Here is a 6,698-nt window from a genome sequence, read left to right on the forward strand (position 1 = left end):
GCTTTTACCGTGTCCCACAGGTTTTGGGTTGTTGTGTTTTCATTTTCATTCGTTTCTATGCAAATTTTGATTTCTTTTTTGATTTCTTCTGTGATTTGTTGGTTATTCAGCAGCGTGTTGTTCAGCCTCCATATGTTGGAATTTTTAATAGTTTTTCTCCTGTAATTGAGATCTAATCTTACTGCATTGTGGTCAGAAAAAATGCTTGGAATGATTTCTATTTTTTTGAATTTACCAAGGCTAGCTTTATGGCCCAGGATGTGATCTATCCTGGAGAAGGTTCCATGTGCGCTTGAGAAAAAGGTGAAATTCATTGTTTTGGGGTGAAATGACCTATAGATATCAATTAGGTCTAACTGGTCTATTGTATCGTTTAAAGTTTGTGTTTCCTTGTTAATTTTCTGTTTAGTTGATCTATCCATAGGTGTAAGTGGGGTATTAAAGTCTCCCACTATTATTGTGTTATTGTTAATTTCTCCTTTCATACTTGTTAGCATTTGTCTTACGTACTGTGGTGCTCCCGTGTTGGGTGCATATATATTTATAATTGTTATATCTTCTTCTTGGATTGATCCTTTGATCATTATGTAGTGACCTTCTTTGTCTCTTTTCACAGCCTTTGTTTTAAAGTCTATTTTATCTGATATGAGTATTGCTACTCCTGCTTTCTTTTGGTCCCTATTTGCATGGAAAATCTTTTTCCAGCCCTTCACTTTCAGTCTGTATGTGTCCCCTGTTTTGAGGTGGGTCTCTTGTAGACAACATATGTAGGGGTCTTGTTTTTGTATCCATTCAGCCAGTCTTTGTCTTTTGGTTGGGGCATTCAACCCATTTACATTTAAGGTAATTACTGATAAGTATGTTCCCGTTGCCATTTACTTTATTGTTTTGGGTTCGAGTTTATACACCGTTTTTGTGTTTCTTGTCTAGAGAATATCCTTTAGTATTTGTTGGAGAGCTGGTTTGGTGGTGCAGAATTCTCTCAGCTTTTGCTTGTCTGAAAAGCTTTTGATTTCTCCTTCATACTTGAATGAGATCCTTGCTGGGTACAATAATCTGGGCTGTAGGTTATTTTCTTTCATCATTTTAAGTATGTCTTGCCATTCCCTCCTGGCTTGAAGAGTTTCTATTGAAAGATCAGCTGTTATCCTTATGGGAATTCCCTTGTGTGTTATTTGTTGTTTTTCCCTTGCTGCTTTTAATATTTGTTCTTTGTGTTTGATCTTTGTTGATTTGATTAATATGTGTCTTGGGGTGTTTCTCCTTGGGTTTATCCTGTTTGGTACTCTCTGGGTTTCTTGGACTTGGGTGATTATTTCCTTCCCCATTTTAGGGAAGTTTTCCACTATTATCTCCTCAAGTATTTTCTCATGGTCTTTCTTTTTGTCTTCTTCTTCTGGAACCCCTATGATTCGAATGTTGTAGCGTTTAATATTGTCCTGGAGGTCTCTGAGATTGTCCTCATTTCTTTTAATTCGTTTTTCTTTTATCCTCTCTGATTCATTTATTTCTACCATTCTATCTTCTAATTCACTAATCCTGTCTTCTGCCTCTGTTATTCTACTATTTGTTGCCTCCAGAGTGTTTTTAATTTCACTTATTGCATTATTCATTATATATTGACTCTTTTTTATTTCTTCTAGGTCCTTGTTAAACCTTTCTTGCATCTTCTCAATCCTTGTCTCCAGGCTATTTATCTGTGATTCCATTTTAGTTTCAAGATTTTGGATCAATTTCACTATCATTATTCGGAATTCTTTATCAGGTAGATTCCCTATCTCTTCCTCTTTTGTTTGGTTTGGTGGGCATTTATCCTGTTCCTTTATCTGCTGAGTATTCCTCTGTCTCTTCATCTTGTTTAAATTGCTGAGTTTGGGGTGTCCTTTCTGTATTCTGGCAGTTTGTGGAGTTCTCTTTATTGTGGCGTTTCCTCACTGTGTATGGGTTTGTACAGGTGGCTTGTCAAGGTTTCCTGCTTAGGGAAGCTTGTGTCGGTGTTCTGGTGGGTGGAGCTGTATTTCTTCTCTCTCCTTTCGAAGAGTTGGGTTGCTTTTCTGGGTGCCTGATGTCCTCTGCCGGCATTCAGAAGTTGTTTTGTGGAATTTACTCGACGTTTAAATGCTCTTTTGATGAATTTGTGGGAGAGAAAGTGTTCTCCCCGTCCTACTCCTCCGCCATCTTGGCTCCTCCCCCCGTCTTCCTTTTTAAAAGTATCTATTTATTTGGCCACCCTGGGTCTTAGTTGCAGCACATGGGATTGTCTATCCTGGTTGCTTCATGCAGGATATTTAGTTGCAGCATGTGAACTCTTATTTGCGACATGAAGAATCTAGTTCCTTGACCAGGGATCGAACCTGGACCCCCTGTATTGGGAGCACAGTCTTAGCCCCTGAACCACGAGGTAAGTCCTCCAACTCTATCTGTCTTGAGTGCAAAAACCCCAGTTTGCCAGAAGAGGATGGGAGAGGCAAGAAGCAAGTAGACATTCCTATTGCTCCATCTCCATCTTTTCTGTGCTGTCGGACTGCCTTTAACCATCTAATTCTGGTAGGACTTTACCAAAAGCAGTAAGAAGTAGCTAATACACCAAGATTCTGAATTTCTTCCTAACACTACAGCCTCAATAGGCATGAGGCTTATGTCCCAAGGAGCAATGGGGAGCACTTGATGAATCTAGGGTCCCCAATCCTAGGGTCCCAGCTTCCTCTATCCTACCACCTCTACTCAGCCAATCCTCAGTTCTGAGTTTGATACTTGCAACACCCACTTTCTGATAAAAAAAGTTAAGGGAAATAATCCTTAATAAGGCCAACAAAAACAGACACGTTTAGAGAATATAAAAACATTAGCTGGATACATATCAAATTCATTACAGAGCTGCTGCAAAATGGACAGGGACTGCAAGGTAAATGCATGGTCTTGACTAGCTGGTAAACACTGAGGAGGGTCACGGCTTCTGCGTGGCCCTGACTTTTTACATGCCCCGGCCCAGTCACTCCCCAAACCACAAGCTCATTAATGGAAGACAGTGGCGAGTGTCACTGGCTGACAGTGTGCAGCTGGCAGAAACGGGCCCATTTGCCACCATTCATTCAGTCCGGCTCTACACTCGGATGAGCCCGGATCCCCTCCAAACGCATTTTCCTTTTGTGTGATATATGTAAAACACTCCTAATGTGAGGTTCCTCAGAGCTCACACTGCCCGTCTAAGTGTTTTTTAAAGAATCGAGCTCTTACCTTTTAAAATTACACTGGGGTGGTATTGTTCAAATATGTAAGACTGACTGCTCCAGAAAGCGGCAACGGCAGGATACAATGCACTAATTTTACCCCACTTTGACTTAGAAAATATAATCGGTACTTACAAAAATTGTAAATACTAAAGAATCAAGGGAATAGGATTATTCTAAAATAGGGCACTAATACATCAAGCAAAATAGCTTTTGCTAGTCTTAACTGAGGGCCATTATCCATCAGAGAAGATATACCTCTAGCCTTGATAACGTAAAGAAACACAAATGACTAAAGAAGCTTGCCAGCATTTCTGGGAGGGAGGAGAGAGAGTCCACAACGATATAGAAACTTGGAAAAGCTGAGTGATTCAACAGGGTGGATAATCAGCCTTAAGCATGCCTGCAAGAGGGCAAAGCCTGCCTGGTTCCTGACCATCATTTCCACGGGGGTCAGTCCTTCTCCACTCTGAATTGCTGGGGCTATTCACAACCCAGGACTGCCTGATTTACCTCTTGGTGGCTGTGTTCAATCCTTGCAGGCGTCTCCCCAGTGAAATGCAGCCCCCTCAGGGTAGAACTGTGCCCCATATTTCTCTTCTCTATCAGCTCACACCCTCCAACTTCTGGCCAGCAAACGCAAACAGTCTTGAGCTTCGAGACCTCACCCAATTTCTCCCTCTCTCTGTGTCCCTGCCTATGGTAAATGGAAAGCATTGTAGACAATTGGTAATACAGCCCTGTGCCTTCCTGAAGATGTGCAGAGGCGTTCATTTTGGACATAATTCCAAGATGGAAATGTAAGATATCCTAAATGTAAAATATTTTAGCTGGCGAGTGCTATTAAGGTACCTCTAAAATTTAGTGTTTAGAAGAAACTTTTTGATTTACAGGGACTAACACTGGTGGGGAGTTGAGGGACAAGTGTGGGGGAAGGGGCCCCCTGTCATTTTGCCAGAAATTATAGGCTGTCTGTGATGACCAAGCAATGTGTGGTCATCCTCCCTTTTTTATGAGCACTCAGTCTTTACAGAGTCCCTTATGGCCACCAAGTTCATCCCCCTGCCTCTGAGCATCACTACTCCTAAGTAATTCCAAGAATACGAGATGAAGGGCCAATCTGGTGAAAATCAGTACCCTTCATACTTTCTGTGCTGTTCACATTTTGTGTGATTCTCAGTGGAGGGAAAAAAGAGTGGGTAGAGGAAGTGTTCATTTCATATTACATACCTTTATATACATGTATATTTATTGGAACATTTCTCCTATTTCTTTTCTCTATATCAAATCCAGCTCATTTTTATCCATGGACACTTGAATAAAATCCTAGAGTCCACATGTTTCTTCTCAACAATCATATGTAAAATGTATTTATTGGCTCCTGATTCTGAAAGAAAACCTGAAAATAAAAATTATTATTGCTAAAGTAAATATCTTCAATATGTCTTATTTTTGTCATTGTTAAATTTACTATTCATAAAAAATATCTTATTTGAAAATAATTTGAAAATATTTGAAAAAATCTGTAAATTAGATTTTGCCCTTTCCCCAAATTTCTGAGTAGATATCATCTTGCCAGAAAATGGTTGCCAATTATGAGTTAAAGGAGTCACTCTTAGCCAAATAATCTTAAAAGCTAAATTTTATAAGTATAAGAAGCATTTTGTGAAAAATGTTTCATGTGGGAAAAGCACACATGTGTATTTAGTATGGGTGTGAGTGAATTTTAGTATGTTAGATATGATATGAGTTGGGGTCTCCAAATTAAGGTAACCGTTGTCCATGATGGTTTTAGGACAACCAATGACTCCAGTTTGGTCTTTACTAAGAATTTCTGTCTTGATTCCCATAGAAGACTTAAGTTTCCATTTGCTGTGTATGTATGTGGTGTGTGTGTTTTAAAAAATGTGTATATATATGACATAAAACTTGCCACTTAAACCATTCCATTTGCTTTAAAAGTAAATATAGCATAGGAAGTCCCATGGTTCAGATCAACACTTCCACTGTAGGGGGTGCAGTTTCAATCCCTGGTCAGGGAATTAACATCCCACATGCTGTGTTGTGGTACTATATGGGATGTGACCAAAAAAAAAAAAACCTCCCACATAACAAAAATATAAATAAGTAGATACAAGATAGTATTTGTATCAGTTTAGTTCAGTTGCTCAGTCCTGTCTGACTCTTTGCAACTCTATGGACTGCAACATGCCAGGCTTCCCTGTCCATCACCAACTCCCAGAACTTACTCAAACTCATGTCCATAGAGTTGGTGATGCCATCCAACCATCTCATCCTCTGTCATCCCCTTCTCCTTGCACCTTCAATCTTTCCCAGCATCACGGTCTTTTCCAATGAGTCAGTTCTTCGTGTCAGGTGTCCTTCGCATTGGAAGGACAGCTTCAACATCAGTCCTTCCAATAAATATTCAGGACTGGTTTCCTTTAGGATGGACTGGTTAGATCAGATCTCCTTGCAGTCCAAGGGACTCTCAAGAGTCTTCTCCAACACCACAGCTCAAAAGCATCCATTCTTCCGCACTCAGCTTTCTTTATAGTTCAACTCTCACGTCCATACATGACTACTGGAAAAACCAGAGCTTTCACTAGATGGACCTTTGTTGGCAAAGTAATGTCTCTGCTTTTGAGTATGCTGTCTAGGTTGGTCATAGCTTTTCTTCCAAGGAGCAAGTGTCTTTTCATTGCATGGCTGCAGTCACCATCTGCAGTGATTTTGGAGCCCCCCAAAATAAAGTCTGTCACTGTTTCCATTGTTTCCCCATTTATTTGCCATGAAGTGATGGGACTGGATACAGATATTCGTTTTCTGAATGTTTGAGTTTTAAGCCAACTTTTTCACTCTCCTCTTTCACTCTCATCAAGAGGCTCTTTAGTTCTTCCCTTTCTGCCATAAGGGTGGTGTCATCTGCATATCTGAGGTTATTGACATTTCTCCCGGCAATCTTGATTCCAGCTTGTGCATCATCCAGCCCAGCATTTCGCATGAGGTACTCTGCATGTAAGTTAAATAAGCAGGGTGACGATATACAGCCTTGACGTACTCCTTTCCTGATTTGGAACCAGTCTGTTGTTCCATGTCCAGTTCTAACTGTTGCTTCTTGACCTGCATACAGATTCCTCAGGAGGCAGGTCAGGTGGTTTGGTATTCCCATCTCTTTAAGAATTTCCCACAGTTTGTTCTGATCCACACAGTCAAAGTCTTTGGCATAGTCAATAAAGCAAAGTAGATGTTTTTCTGGAACTCTCTTGCTTTTTCTATGATCCAACGGATTTTGACAATTTGATCTCTGGTTCCTCTGTCTTTCTAAGTCTAGCTTGAACAACTGGAAGTTCACAGTTCATGTACTGTTGAAATCTGGCTTGGAGAATTTTTTATTTTATTTTTTAACTTTACAATATTGTATTGGTTTTGCCATATATCAACATGAATCCCCCACAGGTATACACG

Source organism: Bos indicus, chromosome 11 (genome assembly GCF_029378745.1).
Source record: "Bos indicus isolate NIAB-ARS_2022 breed Sahiwal x Tharparkar chromosome 11, NIAB-ARS_B.indTharparkar_mat_pri_1.0, whole genome shotgun sequence".
NCBI lineage: Eukaryota > Metazoa > Chordata > Mammalia > Artiodactyla > Bovidae > Bos > Bos indicus.